Here is an 18,773-nt window from a genome sequence, read left to right as displayed (position 1 = left end):
CCCGGGCGGCCCATACTTCTTGTTAGCGACCTCGATCTCCAATCATAGCCCATCTACGTGATTCCTGCGGTGAGTAGCCGTGATGTGTTTCCTCACATTTCCCTTGGTTTTATTTCCAGGATTTACACTTAAATAATCTTTTTTCTTTAAATGCATCGATCCAATGATAAGACGTTGGCCGTACCGGCGGAAATGCACGACGGACTGGCAGCTGGATACCGGACAACTCATCCCCTCTGCCGGAAACACAGGCCGCTGCTCCACCACAAGTTGCCATTGTGATTAGTATGAACATGTAGTATGGATATTCAAATTTTATTGTAAATATCTTAAAAGAAATAAGAGTCTACGGCATCATTATTCTTCAGTGACATCGCTGTCGGAGTCGTTTACAATTTCTTGAGAAGCATCGTATACAGAGTTTTCCAAGTTCTGCAACCCTGTCCGAGGAACATCCTCGTGGCGCAAAAATGCCAAAAACCAAACTAAACTCGTGACATGCGCACACATACCCACTACCCTGCTGTCGTTTTGCCCTTGCAGTACCAGGCTTAAACTAGCACTTCGTTGAAGTGGGCACATAATGTGTATCGCTTTGCAGACACTTCGCTGTTTTGGATTTATGGACAAATTAGATTAGGCAGCTCACTTGACACTACTCACAAGAATTTCAAAACATATAATCCTGTGTGAAAGTTGTGTGAAAAAGAACACGCCGCCACCTCTGCGTCCGACGGGGTCCACTTGTAATATCTTTTGTCCAGTTCCGAAATATATAACATAATCTCTTAAAAATAGAGGCATTCAATAAACAGAAAATATTTCAAATTTTATGTATTACCATTTTCGCTTACAAATGACTGCAGAATATTTGCCTCTCTCGCCAAAATTTTTTGACTCATTGATGTCTTTGTTTTCACACCTGGCATTGTTGATATATTTTTCTTAACATTTAATCCCTTGCAATGTTTTTAAGTCAACAAAAATAGAGAGATGCAGAAAGCAAAATGTAAATTGATCTCAGAATTAAAATGGATGATCAATTTAGAAGCAGTAATATTGGTATGTTTGATACCGGAGAAAAATACAGGAATAAGTGGAAAAGTAATGAGAGAGACAATAAAAAGACTAGTTGATAAATTGCTTAGATTTGGAGTGGAAAAACAAAAAAGTATTATTATGAGCTCAATAACTTGTTCGGCAATAAACCCATGACTTTGGCCAGAATGTGCTTTGGACACAAGTTCTGTTAAAAGTTTCACAAAAAGCAAAGCCCAAACAGAAATTTCACTGGGTCGACATTCTAAACCGGAAACAGAAGAGTTCCAAAATTTTCAAACAACAGCAGCCGGGACAGAACAGAAAGAATGCCAAGGGAATTAATGCTCACTTCTATGTATCCTGATTAAGATAAGCATTTACCATCTGCTCACTCCACATTAAGTATATTTGTGACTGGATGTAATTCTAGGTGGCTTAAGTTTTTTCATAGAAAGAGTCGCAAACTCTAGATACAGTAGAACTAGTATCTAATAACGCTTTACATTCAACTTCCTTTACGTTGATGTTCACTTCCGTTGTTTCTCCTGTTAATGCTAATGTCTTCTTTATAGGGCGACTGAAAAGGTTTAGTTCAAGCGTTTGCCCTCTAACACCGACCTACTGTTGTTTAAATCAGTTCATTGTAAATTCACTCTGTATCCACAGGCGAAATGTCCTGATTGTCCATGCACACCTTCTGCATATAAGCTCATCATAAGATAATTGTCTACTGATTCCCCTCATACTATTCTGTTTGGACAAGATTATCTGACTCTTGATTTACCTCTGCTAAACCAGGTTGATGGTGGTTGGTCAGTCCATATTTCATGAAATTAATGGGTCTCCTCTTGTGGATTTTTTCTTATGTTGTTATGCGTCGACCTTTGTAGAGTCTTTTTTAATCATGGCTTTTAATTCCGATATTTACTAACTTTCCCGCGGCTAATAATTTCCATGCACACTCAGCGCTAAACTTTTGACATAAATAGACATTACTTACTATCGTAGCTGAATTATGTTGTGTGCCTGGTAAATATATTTTTATTATTCATCTATTTCTCATATTTGTAATTAAAAGTAAAGTCAGTATGGATTTGTAAATGTTTATTAATTATAATGACTTTATTTCAGGTTTTCCTTATAGTATTACACTTGTTTAAAATATTGGTCAAAACTGAGAATTCACTTGTGTCTTATTGATATAATACGGAACCCAAGTTCTATCGACGTGGTCTACATGTATTAATGAAAGATTAAAAACTTTAATCCTGAAAAATTATTTTATTTTTTGTAGAAATGTTAGAAAGCAAAAATGCTTCACTGGTATCGTCATTAGGAGTTAAATGTTGTGTGCAAATCGATCACACTCGTGTTATGTACTCAGTTTTTGTAAACAGTGCACGAGCTTTATTAATTGTTGGTGTTTGCGATTCACTGGGTGCGTTCAATCGTCAAAGTCTGCTCACCACAACTGCACGGACTGAAAATATATTCTTTGTTTGTTTGCTTTCGAACATGTCTACTCAGAATTTTATGGATTATAGTATTAATTTTTTTCATTAATACTCAACAAGGTTGGTACTTTTCCTAAATATTAAGTTTGCGAAAGTGAAAGGATGTGTCAATCAAACCTGCCAAAAAATGTAATAAATGAAATACGATTTTTAATTAATTTTTGTGTGAAATGCTATTTAAATATATTAGTCGTAATATTATAGAGAAAAAAATAACTTCAAATCTTGTGACCAAGTACCTTTAAAAGAAATTTGTATCAATTCTGGGGTCTTTCATTCTCTTTTCTACAAGGAGGACTTCCTCAGGGCAAAACCAAAAAGTATTCTTTCTTCCAGATTAACTGGCGTTGACTTGAGCTGGCAGCAGGGATTATTGCTGTTTGTGCATCCTCTTCTTTTGCAGGGACAGCTTTTACATTTACCCTGGTTTTCACACGGACAACAACTCTACATATTGTACATAATTATATTACAGTTTATACTCCAAAAAATACCCAGAGTACATTTAAATAGGGTACCTGTGCAGTAGACACCTCTACCAGGCAACGTTTTTCAAATTTAACTCCTCTACTACATTTCGTATTTCAGATGAAATAAATTCTTTCAACAATGCAAGCTTGGTATCATTAGGCAGATTAGCTGGCTTTCGTAACTTTTTAAGTGTTTTTACACGTCTCTCTAACACTGGGAAAATGTTCACTCATGAACATGTTTTATAAGCAGGTTTGAAGTATTTAAGCTCTGTCTTCTTTCAGTCTTGCTTTTTCTGAGCATAATGACCACCTAAACTTAATAACAGCGTCAAGAAATAAGTTTTGTCCATGCTTTTTATTTTGATTATTGTCGTTACGAATTTTTGCAGGGCCTCAATAAGATCATACAGACTTTCTTTATCAAACATGTCTTCCACTGGCCGATCCTCACCACTCAAACTGCGAAATTGAAAACACATTTTATTGAGTTCTCTTATCTCAGCCATGACAGTTTTACACTCCTCGTCTTGCTATCCCTCTTCATGGCTTCTCAGATTAAATAAATTCAAATGTATCTCCAATTAAATGGTCAGAAATGTTACTGGAGGTAAAAGTGGCTGCAGGGCTGGAGAAGGACGTGGGTGCAGTGCTGGATTTCATGTCTAGAGATAACTAGAACTGTCTTAACGGGACAAATTACCCCCCGCTGGGTTTTTCAGAAGTAAGTTTTTCCATAATAAAGATACGTATCAAACACGAATTATGAAATTTTTATTCAAGTGACCTTGAACTTCCCAAAATAACCTTGGGTCAAGGTCATGACACACCCTTGGGTCATGGGCAATCTTTCAGTGAAATGAGAACCCTACAAAGTTTATCCATTAGAAAGATATGGACCTGACTTGAAATATGAAATTTTTTTCCAGTGACCTTGAACTTCCCACAAAAGACCTTTGGTCAACGTCATGACACACCCTTGGGTCATGGGCAATCTTTGTGTGAAATGAGAACCTACCAAGTTTATCCTAAGAAAGATATGGACCGGACACGAATTATAAAATTTTTCTACCAGTGACCTTCAACTTCTCCAAATGACCTTTGGTCAATGTCATGACACACCCTTGGGTCATGGGCATTCTTTATATGAAATAAGATCTACCAAGTTTATCCATAAGAAAGATATGGACCGAACACGAATTATATTTTTCTTCCTATGACCTTGAACTTCCCCAAATAACCTTGGTTCAAGGTCATGACACACCCTTGGGTCATGGGCAATCTCTGTGTGAAATAAAAACCTACCAAGTTTATCCATAAGAAAGATACCATGGACCGGACACGAATATTGAAACTTTTCTTTAAGCGACCATTAACTTCTCCAAATGACCTTCGGTCGAGATCATGACACACCCTTGGGTCATGGGCAATCTCTGTGTGAAATAAAAACCTACCAAGTTTATCCATAAGAAAGATATGGACCGGACACGAATAATGAAACTTTTCTTTCAGCGACCTTAAACTTCTCCAAATGACCTTGGGTCAAGGTCATGACACACCCTTAGGTCATAAGCAATCTTTGGGTGAAATGAGAGCCTGCCAAGTTTATCTACAAAAGATATGTATCAAACATGATTTATGAAATTTTCTTCCAGTGACCTTGAACTTCCCCGAATGACCTTAGGTCAAGGTCATGACACACCCTTGGGTCATGGTCAATCTTTGTGTGAAATGAGAACCTACCAAGTTTATCCATAAGAAAGATATGGACCGGACACGAATTATGAAATTTTTCTTCCAGTGACCTTGAACTTCCCCAAATGACCTTGGGTCAACATCATGACATACCCGTAGGTCATGAGCAATCTTAGTGTGGAGTAGTAGATTCTTATGTCCCTCTGTAAGAAAGATATGGACCGGACACGATTGCACAGACAGACGGACGGACAGACAGACGGACAAGGTGATTCCTATATACCCCCCCCCCCCCAAACTTTCAGCTAACATACGTTTTTTATTCATTGTTTTCCTTTTTCTCAACATTATCTGTAGTGAAGGAATTATTGATTGATAGTATACTGTTTAACGTCCCTCTTCAGAATATTTCACTGATATGGAGACGTCACCATTGCCGGTGAAGGGCCGCAAATTTAGGCCTATGCTTGGCACTTACGGCCTTTTAGCAGGGAGGGATCTTTATCGTGCCACACCTGCTGTGACATGGGACCTCGATTTATACGATCTCATCCAAAGGACCACCCCTGTTAGTCGTCTTTAACTACAAGTACGGGGGTACTGAGGACCTATTCTAACCCAGATCCCCAAGGGAAGGAGTTATATAGACACATTAATAGGAAATTATGTTTCACTTCCTCATTGCTTATATAATTTTTTGTAATTGGCATTTAATTAAGGCTATCGGATAACTCAGTTATCAGTCTGGGTTTGGACTAGCAGGAGAGTTTTTCCTTCCCGTCATTCAATGCGCCAAAAAAGTAATTATTGCAGTATTTATGTTACCTTTATTGATATTTTATATATATATATATAAATATTTTTTCTAAAAATCGTAATACTTACCGCCGATTCGTGATCTAGTTCTAATGAAAACATTACTGTCGGAGGGTATCTGTAAAACTCGCGGGTCACAGTGAGTCTGTCACATACTCATGTTCCCGGCCATCTGTCACGTTCATTACCAAAATGCATGGTGCATAATTTGGAACACATTCCGACACGATTTCGTCCGTAACATTTTTGGCATACGTTTGCACTAAGTATGGCCGTACATCTCACAGATCAGAGTGGATGTGTCCAATCAGATCCAGGATCCGGTTACTTGAAATCTGAAGAGGTTGTAGAAACAACAAGTCAACACTTGGAATGAAATATTGAGAGGAAGGTTTCCATGACAGAAAAGGGTGAGAACCGTTTGAAAATTTGTGCAATTCTCATGTCAGACGAATACGAATAGTATATTGAGTGTACTTGAGGTTATAATCAAGAGTGCGAAAGAAATTATTCTCCTCTTTTGTGTGAAAGAGAAATGTTAAGGGTTTCCACCATGATATCAAGAAACATGTGAATGATCAAGAATCGCAATGCACAAGCTATCTGGATAAGACAACGCTCTGATCACACTTGATTAGACAACGTTCTGATCACAGTTACCAAGAAAGGGAAAGTATTTAGAAGAAAATGCGTCACAAGTCTCACTATCTAATTTTTTTTAGGCTCACTTTTTCGTCAATCGTTTCCAAGAAGCTAGCAAAAACCGACGCCCTGAAGGCTTCTGGAAAGTTTGCAGAAGATCCAGCAAAACTAGAGAGGAAACAAGCAGTTATATATTAATTACTTACATCTAACTTTGATAATAAGAAAAAGTCATTCATCATCATTTAACTTGATAAATTGTATATTAGGTCTCATCATTCCTGCATACTGAAAAAAACAAGAAATATCATCACCTTCATTACAATTGAAACCATAAATTGAGGCAATAAAGTTGCTTTTGCCCCAACAGTTGGCGAAATTACCAAGTTCAAGTGCATGCCTGTGGACTTTTATAAATATGAAATCCCTTTAAACTCCACCGTCAACACCACAATTGAAGTAAGTACTTAGAAAAAGGAGGATATGACACAACTGCTATCTTGGGCCCCTTTTTCCACGACGAATTATATTTAGTCTACAATGATACTGGTAATTTTCAAACATGAGTGAATAAATACGACGCCTTTTGAATAGTTTCAATAGTTCAGACACATTTTAATTAAAAGGAATACTGCATTATCTTTGATTTTTTAGACCCTATCACAGCTAAACTTGGCCAGGTTTGTGCGAATATTTTCTTTTATGGCAAGAGAATGGGCGGGTCCGAGAAGACCTTATAAGGCTATTGTTATTATTTCGCACTTAGGCATTGTCAAATCCGATTACAGAACAACAAAACATGCTAGTTTACTACGTTTACATTTTATCGCAGCCACGCGGTTTAGGTAATTTAATTTAATTAGGTTTGATTTAATTGTTATCCTTTTCTACATTTCAAACCTTTACAATGGTCAGCCAATGCTGTTTATACTTTAGAAAACGCATGGATTTTCAGCATTTACGGTTTTTAGGACATGAAATGCACATGAAACTTGTATTCACCGATACTCGGGAATACGTTAAGACCTAGCGAATTCCTCACCAAACACGCGACAAAACTTTAAACTAATGTAGGCCTATATCATGTATATTCTATCAATTGTTTGTAACTGTATATAAATTTTACTTTGGTCTCGGAAATGGTACATATGTACATCTAGATCCGTGTCTAATCTGTGACTCAAATACAAAAAAATATATCGGAAAGCAGTAAAATTCCAAGCATGTTTCCATAGTATTTTTGTGGTACTCACTCGTAACGAATTTCATTTAGCTGATTGGTCAGTTATATCGCCTGTGCCTCGATTAGCATATGAATTCATTCTTACGTCAGACAATCTAGTTCTGTCCATCTGTTTATAATGGGAAAAGCCAACTAGATTTTACAATTTTTTTTTAAAAATAGCATGTGAGCGCAGTTAGGTACAATTTTCTCCTTTCACATATAGGTAGATTTCAATAAAATACAGTGACCAGCCAAAGGAGAAAATTGTACCAATCTGCCCTCGTATATTTTAAGGGATTCAAAGAGTTGGGCGGGGTTAAAATGCAGTGAGAATTGGATGTAAACATGATACCCCTACCCCAATAAAAGATCTATATCTTTCAAATCACGTTTCTATTTTTGTTAAAAATAATATTCTATAAAGGTACACATATCAGTGATTAGTTAAATACAAAAATTTGAGTAAAATTTAGACATTTAATTTTTTGTCAGTATACGAGGGGCCGCAAGTCACCTCATCCTTTATTAAGGTAAGGTTTGCGCTTACATGGAGATAACTCTTGTCTCGTCGTCAACGACTCCCTTGATCACCCGAGCGTTTGAAACAATTAAATTAGTATTACAATTGTAAACATGCACATTCATTCGAATAATTGTGTTTCGGGATAAAAAAGGTAAATTTCAATAAAAAAAATCAAACTTAAAATATTTTAAAGCCACAGAAATTAAAGGAAATTCATCAAAATTTCTTCCGGTGGAAGACACAGTAAACGAGGACCACAGTTACACCTCGCCACCTGACTCTCTCATGTTACACGGCTGATGTCAACGTCGAGAAAACTGCATCGTCGATCCCGACAAGAATGAAGAAGGGAAAACTGGAAGACGGACAGTTGATCTACACACTCTAGCTCAGCAGATGTATTGTGTTTCCTATCGATCACCGTACACCTGAGAATGAGAGAAGATATGGACTAGGTAGTGTGCTATTTATAAGATGTGATTGCGGTGTGTTAAATAACGTACAGACGGTAAAAAAGAACAGCAGAACATGTGGCGTCAACTCAAAGTTAGCACTATGTATTTTTTTGTATAAGCTTTCCTGTTTTTTAACAAAAGTGCAGACTTCTATTAAGTAGGGCCTATAGGCCTTATGGTCTGATGCCAGATAAAATGCATCCCCGCCCATCCTTTATCAAAGTGACCCGCCCCTTTATCTTTTTAATTTTTTTATTATTATTATTTTGTTTTGTTATCATTAATCTGGTATTATACAATAAATTTGAATCGTATGATGAACAGCGAGTTAGCTACAAACCTTTAGAATACATCATGTAACATGTATGTTCACAGTTACAAGTAATTGGGCGGGTCACTGTTTCATTAAGCTGTGTCAGTAAAGCGATGGAACGTATTGTATTTAAGGTTTCGTCAACATGTTTAAAAAACTATTTTCCAATAGCTCCAAAACCATGTGTGGTATAAAGTCAAAAACTTTACAGTTTATAAATATATCATTGAATAATAAATAGAAAGTATCATATGATAACAAATATCTTTAAAAATATTTTTTTTGAAGAAAATTTGTATCAGAAAATGTGCATATTTTTTTTTAAAATTCACCTGTTTTATTCTGTCCTTTTTGTTAAATCCATCATTGCAGAAATAATATATACTTATCATTGAAGGGCAAGTTGGACGTGAATGGTCTCTGAAAGGCTGTTATTGAAAGCATGACATGTACAAAGACAAGACCCCTATAGAATCCGCAATTTGCAATGTACGAAGGTTGTCCAAAAAGTTCGTGGACAATGACGTTTTTGTGAAAATAAATGGTTCAATAAAAATCTGTTGAATATAAAAGTATTTCTTATGAAAAAACAAGTCAGAATGATTTAGTTTTAATGATGGAACGTAATATTTTTGTAAAAATCGTGGTCTTTAGAGGTCGCGAATAGTGTGCACGGACCAAGGTTAAAATGATGTAAACTCTGATATAAATAGTTCGGATTCAAATGATTATTTTCTATAGAAAACAAGTCAAAAATGAATAAAAAAATTTATGTAACACAAATTATGAGGTTATTATCATTTAATGATATTTTAAATATCGCTTACTAGATAGACAATGAAAATACACAAAGAAGTCCTTAGCAAGAACGTGTCAAATATCAACAGAAATAGTGACGTCGCCCGTCGGCACAGGTCAGCTTCCGGTCAAAAAATTAAGTTTTATAACGGTTGAAACGATGTAAGAGACAAGATATTTGTCAAAACAACTCAAAATTATTGAAATATATTGAATGTATCGATTTGGGATTCGTATATACGATTTTTCAACAGTTTGTTCAAATTCGAAGTCACTACAAGAATTTAAAAACACATGTAATTAACTGTAAATGGGATTTCTATTCACGACGTTGTTATAAATCTAGCGCAGCGTCGGACCGTGCTGTTCAGTTTGGATATACAAACTGTTTATTTAGATGACGCTCGTAAATTTGTGTGAATTGATTTGAATTTTAAAAATTAAATAAATTATAATCTATCCATAAAGATTATTGCTAGCACTTCAAAGTGCGTTGCGCCTTAAAAACATGAAAAACCATGAACATGCGTTAAATCCACATTTTGACGTTATAATGAAATTAGCGTAACGTCAGACTGGTCCTTGCGCACAATCTGCGATCTTTAAAGACCCCGATTTTTACAAAAAATAAAGTTTCATCAATAAAAAATGAAATCATTTTGATATATTTTTTCATGAGAAATATTTTAATATACAATAGATGGATATAGAACCATTTATTTTAACAAAAACGTCATTATGTTTATTATTGAAGGGCAAGTTGGACGAGAATGGTCTTTAAAAGGCTGTTATTGGAAGCATGTATAAAAACAAGACCCCTATTGAATCTGCCATTTACTTTCGGTTTCAAATCTTAACATTTGGACAAAATATAGCGGGAGAACAACTTACCAGAGGCTATCGAAGTCCAAATTGCCCTTCATTGATAAATATATTCTGTTTTTGCAGTGATGGTGTTCACTAAGAGCACGGAATTAATTAGGTGTATTTTTTAAAAAATATATGCATTTTTAAGAAGAATTTTTCTCACTTAATATTTTTTCCAGTTATTTTTTTTTATCTGAAAAGTTATACTTACTATCTGTTTATCATTGAAAAATAGATAAACATTCAAAGTTTTAACTTTATACCTCATATAGTTTTGCGGCTATTGTAAAATAAATTTTTGAACATGTTGACCTTTGACGAAACCTCAAACACTTGTACAACTATTTTCACTCGAACAATATTTTTAAAATAAATTCCAGATTGGTTTTTTACCTGGTCACTCTCTACAGTATATAAGTTGTTAGAAACATATCATAACATTGTTAGAAATACTGATGAAGGCAGATCCTGTTGTATGATTTTTTGTGACTTATCTAAGGCCTTTGACCGTGTCTGGCACAAAGGACTCTTATTTAAATTAAACATGTATGGTGTAAAGAAAGATATGTATAGTTGGTCACAAAGCTATTTAGAGAGTAGAACGCAAAGAGTGATATATAAAAACCTGGTATCCCCTACTGAATCCCTTTATGCAGGTGTTCCACAAGGTCCTTTGTTATTTTTAATTTATATGAATGATGTAGCTAATAAGATGTAAAGATTTTGTAGACTTTTTGCTGACGATAACAGTTTGCAGTATACATCTAAATGTGTCAAATCAATAGAAAGTCATCTGAATAATGATCTTTTATCTCTTGAAGAGTGGTCTTAAAATGGTTGCTAAAAGTTGATCCCTATAAACCTTAGGTTGTATTTTTTAACACAAGAAAAAACAAAGAATATCCAAAACTCATTTTCCAAGAAAGACAATTAGAATATGTTCAAACTCATAAACATCTTGGGGTAACTTTTTCATACAACTTAAGTTGGTCATCTCACACTGAAATCTTGCAGTCTTATGCATACAAAAAATTAGGTCTTTGATTTGAATTGATTTAAAATAAATCAAAAAAGCCTTTCACTTCATTTATACATCCCCAACTTGAGTACGCTTTGGTTGTATGGGGTGGTTGTCTACATATCGATTCTGAAAAATTAGAGAAATTGGAAATACACGCAGCTCGGATTGTTACTGGACTAACTATGATTGCCTCTATCGATATTAATAAATGAAAAGAAGAAATAAAAATCAACTTTATTCAGAGAAGCAAAAAGTATTGTGGTATTTTTATATGTTTTACTTACATATCGCAGACCATTTACGTTTTAATCGACTGACTGTCAGTGGTCTAAAGGTCTTCGTTGGGAAGAGAAAGTCTAGGTGTTTAGGTGTAATTGTCAGGATTTCCCCATTGATTTCAATTCATTTACTAAAAGAAAGAAAGAATATATGTATATTAGAGTGACACTAATTACATGAAATGAAAAAAAGTAAGTAAATATAATATAAAATAATATCTTAGTATTGTTGAAAATAATATCTATTTTCTATTGTAAATTTAATTTAATAAGTTTTTATTATATCTGATTTGAAATATATATTTATTCTTTCGTTTAGTGAATTAATTGAAATCAATGGGGAAATCCTGACAATTACACCTAAACACCTAGACTTTCTCTTCCCAACGAAGACCTTTAGACCACTGAGTGATGTATCCCCCCAGAGTAAAGTCTGATTGTCAACAATATGGACATTATTAAATCTGAAGAACTTATCGAAAAACTCTTTCTTGGCCTCGTTGTAGTTAGGGCACAAGAAAAAATAATGATGTGTATCTTCTACCTTACCGCAAGAGCATAGTGGACTAGATATTAAATTACATCTATAAAGATCAGTATGAAGTTGTGCAGAAGCCATGTATGTAGTATATTGTTGCGTCTTTTACCAAAATAAAAATAAGGCAGAGCTTCTGTTATTATTTTTAATTATACTTTTGAAAGCAGCCAAAGAGCTTGAAAGACTGGTATTTAGCGAAAAGGTAATCTGGTACTAAATCATTGTGAATTTTGTACATGGTATATAATCTTTGGATCTTGCGTCTGTCGCTGAGTGGATCTCAGTCTGTTTCAAATTCAAGGAGTCTCTAGAGGCAATCATAGTTAGTCCAGTAACAATCCGAGCTGCGTGTATTTCCAATTTTTATATGTTTTACTTACATATCGCAGACCATTTACGTTTTAATCGACTGACTGTCAGTGGTCTAAAGGTCTTCGTTGGGAAGAGAAAGTCTAGGTGTTTAGGTGTAATTGTCAGGATTTCCCCATTGATTTCAATTCATTTACTAAAAGAAAGAATAAATATATATTTCAAATCAGATATAATAAAAAAAAATTAATAGTTTCTTAATACCAGAATTGAATCGATTATTTCAGGTTTCTATCTATTTGAGTATGAGATATTATATATATATAGAGAGAGAGAGAGAGAGAGAGTAAAATATTAATAGATTTTTATTACCTCAAACGTCGTAAGTGGGGTGGATGAATAGCAACGTTGATCATTCCAATGATTGGAAGGTTGTATACATTTTACAGTATAGGTAGCCTGAGGGATGATTGCTCAGCCTTCTTACCCCAAAGGGTTAGGAGGGGTGCCCTCCCTCCCATAGATAATTGTAACTCTTCTCTTTGACCCACTCGAGACTAGTCACGTCTCCGACCTAAATTTGAAAAAAAGACTCAATGAGAGAGAGAGAAGGAAAGAAGGAAGGAGAACTGGGGAGAGTGAAATTCTCACCCTATTGGGTAGTGCTGCCGATTCTGCCATTGAGTAATGTTTTGGATAAAAAAATTTAATCAGTTAAATCTATCAGAATGCTGAATATAAGAATGTACAATAGAAAATAGATATTATTTTCAACAATACTAAGTGATGTATCCCCCCAGAGTAAAGTCTGATTGTCAACAATATGGACATTATTAAATCTGAATAAAAATACCACAATACTTTTTGCTTCTCTGAATAAAGTTGATTTTTATTTCTTCTTTTCATTTATTAATATCGATACGAATTTAGAATTTAATTGTAAAATCATACTATATAAATATATGCCGTGTCATTTTTTTTTTCTAATATTAATTACCGGACACTGCTATTTCTTTTCATTTTTGGATATATATTTATATATCTTTCTATTTTTCAGAATAGAAAGAAAGTTGAGTGAATGAGTGAATGCTTTTTGATTGAAAGAATTATTGTTTAAAGAAGATGATTGAATGTATTTGAATGGAAGTTAATTAAAGCACATTTATCTCTTTTGACTTTTAGAGTTTTTACGTGAAACTGATTTTTACTGCAAAATTTAAAATGCTTAAACAATGTTGTATATATATTTTTTAACTGTTTAAATTATACATTTTAACTGTTCATATATTTTTAAATTTAGAGTCCGTCGGATGGGACGTTAAATGGTGCCCAGTGTCAAGGATAACAACCCCCTTGGCACGAAAAAGATCGTTTCTCTGGTTTTCGAATAAAAGTAGGCTCATTGGGGACCGCCAGAGAAACCCAAAAATGATCATACTTAATTTAATCGCCGAAATATGGCTGAAATACTGCCGACTCGGCGTAAAACAATAATAATCAATCAATCAATCATCTCTCATTGACCCCCCCTTCTCACAATTCTATTTCTATGCAATTTTTATATACGATTCAAAATACATGTAATTATATATCCCAAGTACAATCTTCTAAATTTAAAAATTTACAAATTATATTTACAATAAAATATTCCGATTTCTTTTTTAAAATATATCAATTATATTATTACATTCATTATATTACTTCTTCTTTTTATGAAAACCACACTTACCAGTCATTAAGGACGCTCTAAACACTGCACACTAACGACCTCTATTTATTGGGTAGTTTTATGCAGTCAGATTGATTCACCCTTAGATATAAGATAAAAGAAATAGCTTTTTACCGTTAATTACATAATCTATAATAGATTGAAATAATTAAGCATTATATTAAGCCAAAACTAATAAAATGTATTATTTTCCTTAATTTTCCCAATGTAAGTAAACAACATTGATTTGTGCTCACATATATTCCATTGTCTTTGAACATTTTTCCTGCTCAAATAAAGCACATACCCTATGTCCTAAATAAATGAAAAAAGTTTCAATATGCATATCTTTATATAACACATTTTTTCTCTTATTTAAGGAAAACAGTTTCTGGTAGTGTTTAGAGCTTCTTTAATTCCAGATAAAAAAGCCGCCTATATAAATTTATTAAATAACGACTGTTCCATGAATTAAACATTCAAAAATGTACATTTAAATGTACATTTAAATGATATTTTTTATGTAAGAAAAAAAATTTTGTTTATACATAACTTTTAAGTTTTTCATGTGTACCTGATTTTTCCCCTATACATTTTGTTAGTTATGGAACTACTGATCTAACATTCATTGATTGAATCAATTTAGAAGAATTGCAGTGTAATTTGGGTTAAAGTGTTGTAAATCTAATGGAATTTGTAAAAACACTCATTCTTTAACACTTAGACAAAGAAACTATTTTTAGAGGGATTATCTGTCTTAGGTACCAGTATTTCATGTCCATATTAGGTAATGCATCGTGCGAGGGACAGGAAGATCCCGGGGGGTCCGTAGCCACGTGACCCCCAAACTAATCCGCATCAAATTTCATGTAACATCATCATTCCTTTGTTTTAAATTCAGCTGGATGTACATGCTCTGTGTTTTTAGCTCTACTGGTCAGAGACCAGAAGAGCTTATGCGATAGTAATGCGTCCGGCGTCCGTCCGTCTGTTTGTAAACAATTTTTCAAAATGCTACTCCTCCTACAGTTTTGGTCTAATTTCAATATAACTTGGCACACAAGTAGAATACACTAAGATACATAATTCTGTGTATCGGTTTTTGATTTTGATGAACGGTGTTGCCGTGGTAACTAAAAATAGAAATTTCTGTGAAATTCTTTCAAAATGCTACTCCTCCTACAGTTTTGGTCTGATTTCAATATAACTTGGCACACAAGTAGACTATACTAAGATACATAATTCTGTGTATCGGTTTTTGATTTCGATGAACGGTGTTGCCGTGGTTACTAAAAATAGAAATTTCTGTGAAATTCTTTCAAAATGCTACTCCTCCTACAGTTTTGGTCTGATTTCAATATAACTTGGCACACAAGTAGACTATACTAAGATACATAATTCTGTGTAACGGTTTTTGATTTCGATGAACGTTGTTGCCGTGGTTACTAAAAATAGAAATTTCTGTGAAATTCTTTCAAAATACTACTCCTCCTACAGTTTTGGTCTGATTTCAATATAACTTGGCACACAAGTAGAATACACTAAGATACATAATTCTGTGTATCGGTTTTTATTTTCAATGAAGCGTGTTGCCGTGGTTACTAAAAATAGAAATTTCTGTGAAATTCTTTCAAAATGCTACTCCTCCTACAGTTTTGGTCTGATTTCAATATAACTTGGCACACAAGTAGAATACACTAAGATACATAATTCTGTATATCGATTTTTATTTCCGATGAACGGTGTTGCCGTGGTTACTAAAAATAGAAATTTCTGTGAAATTCTTTCAAAATGCTACTCCTCCTACAGTTTTGGTCTGATTTCAATATTACTTGGCACACAAGTAGAATACACCAAGATACATAATTCTGTGTATCGGTTTTTATTTTCGATAAACGGTGTTGCCGTGGTTACTAAAAATAGAAATTTCTGTGAAATTCTTTCAAAATGCTACTCCTCCTACAGTTTTGGTCTGATTTCAATATAACTTGGCACACAAGTAGAATACACTAAGATACATAATTCTGTGTATCGGTTTTTTATTTTTGATGAACGGTGTTGCCGTGGTTACTAAAAATTTAAATTCTGTGAAATTCTTTCAAATTGCTACTTTTCCTACAGATTCAGTCTGATTGCAGTATAACTTGGCACACAAGTAGAATGCACTTAGATACATAATTCTGTGTATCGGTTTTCGATTTCGATGAACGGTGTTGCCATGGTTACTAAATATAGAAATATCTGTAAAATTCTTTCAAATTGCTACTCCTCCTACAGTTTTAGTCAGATTTCAATATATCTTGGCACACCAAGTAGACTACACTAAGAACATAAAGAGACTTTATCAACGATCATTATTCTATTTATTGCTTTTGTAAAGTTTTAAATCCCAGCTGCTTAAGGACTTTTCTCTTCCTTTGCTATAAGTTCAAACCAGTAGAGCTTCAGTCTCGACAGAGACTTCTGGTTTGTTATTATTGTTCGGATTTTCTTTTGTGGTGCTATTTTATTTAAAAAGCAATTTAGCTTGTGTGGATTTCCCGTTCGGAACTGTGACTTAAACTAGTTCAAGTTTCTAAAAGCCAAAGGCTATGGCAGAACGTCGTAGTGCACGGGCAGGCTCGGCAAGTGTTCCTTACGACCTGACAAAACCGGAGAACTGGACTGTGACAAAACTGAGAGAAGAACTGGCGAGAAATAGTGTACCCTTTCGGCAATCAGACAAAAAGAGTGTTCTGATCAGAAAGATCTCGACGAAAACGCTTCCTCAGAGAACCAGATTGCTGAATTTAGATCGGGCTCGAGTTCCTCTCGTCAAATCCAAGATGGCGGCGACAAAAACTACGAGACGCTTCTACAATCTATATCCACGCTCACTAGCACGGTTTCGAAACTACAAGAGGAACTGAGAGTAGTTTCGAACAAGGTGAATGTCCCGTTATCATCGACAACTGCGACAGGGAATCCAGTCATCCCCCTGCTCCGGAACAAACCCAAGCTGCAGACGTTGAATTTTCATTACAGTCAGCGTTACAAAGTCCTGGACAGAGCACTGAGGGTAGGTCTAGTTTCCTACAAAATCTAAGTTTGGGTACGCTATTGAATCGTTACCCTTTGTCGAAACTGTGCCCCCTTCCCTGAGAAAGGCCATAATCGAGGGAAAGGATATTAATTTGGCCCAGCTCTTAATTCCGACTACCAACGCTATCACCATCCGGGAAAAAGAAGGAAAAATCACCGACGAAAAACCAGAAAAAGACCCACGACTGCACAAGTCTTTCAATATCGGAATTTATATTTGCCTTTTGCATTTACAAAAACATGTGTAACACCTATCCTCAACGAAGAGAAGAGCTAGACTTGTACGAGAAAGATTTTCATTACAGTCAGCGTTACAAAGTCCTGGACAGAGCACTGAGGGTAGGTCTAGTTTCCTACAAAATCTAAGTTTGGGTACGCTATTGAATCGTTACCCTTTGTCGAAACTGTGCCCCCTTCCCTGAGAAAGGCCATAATCGAGGGAAAGGATATTAATTTGGCCCAGCTCTTAATTCCGACTACCAACGCTATCACCATCCGGGAAAAAGAAGGAAAAATCACCGACGAAAAACCAGAAAAAGACCCACGACTGCACAAGTCTTTCAATATCGGAATTTATATTTGCCTTTTGCATTTACAAAAACATGTGTAACACCTATCCTCAACGAAGAGAAGAGCTAGACTTGTACGAGAAAGACATCGTGGACATGTCCAATCGTTATGGTGGCAAAGGATTCTACGAATACCACAAAACCTTTTCCGTATTTGTAAAAATATGTATATTTTTTATGTATATCTAATTTTTGAAACACAATCCCCCTTCCAGTTGAATATTTGTATTGATCAGTACATTTTAATTGATATGTTCTTTATTTTCAGCGATCCTTACGAATGCAAAAGGCCCTGAAAACTGCCCACTTTACATCTCTGGCGAGGGACAAGGTGCGACCTTTGCTGAAGCCAGAATAGATGTCTTCGGAAGAGTCAGACGTGAAGGATGGTGAAAGAATCTTCAAGATTCAACGCCTGTCTTGGCAGAAGAAGAAGTTTATGAAGGCCAATGAGGCGCTTGCCGAAGAACACGAGAGAATATTGCCAGCCAACCTGAATGGGAATAAGAGAAAGAGAGTGTACCTGGAAATCCCCTCCAGAAGAAAACCCCCTCCTAGCTATCCATCATTGGTGATGCGAAGTAGCTGGAGAGACAGTGAAGATGAGGAGGAACAGGCCGACTCCAGCTAATTCAATTACTTCCATACAGGAGCAAAGGGCAGTGTAGTGTTAACAATATCTTGGACTTGAATTTGGGTATGTCTTCAGGACTAGATTCAATTTATTGAAGAGTGTTCTTGTTATTATTTTGTATTTATATATTCTTAAAGATAAATCCCGTAGCTTTCCTTATTTATATATTAATCTCTCTTAACATCTTTGTCATAGATGATTGACAATTGTGTTTATTTATTCATAGAATGTATAATTAAATAGACAAATTTCATCGTTATGTGTTTTTCAATTAAA

Source organism: Saccostrea cucullata, unplaced genomic scaffold (assembly GCF_032062105.1).
Source record: "Saccostrea cucullata isolate Sc308-1 unplaced genomic scaffold, CSIRO_AGI_Scuc_v1 ctg2996, whole genome shotgun sequence".
Classification (NCBI taxonomy): Eukaryota; Metazoa; Mollusca; class Bivalvia; order Ostreida; family Ostreidae; genus Saccostrea; species Saccostrea cuccullata.
This window is presented reverse-complemented; position numbering follows the sequence as displayed.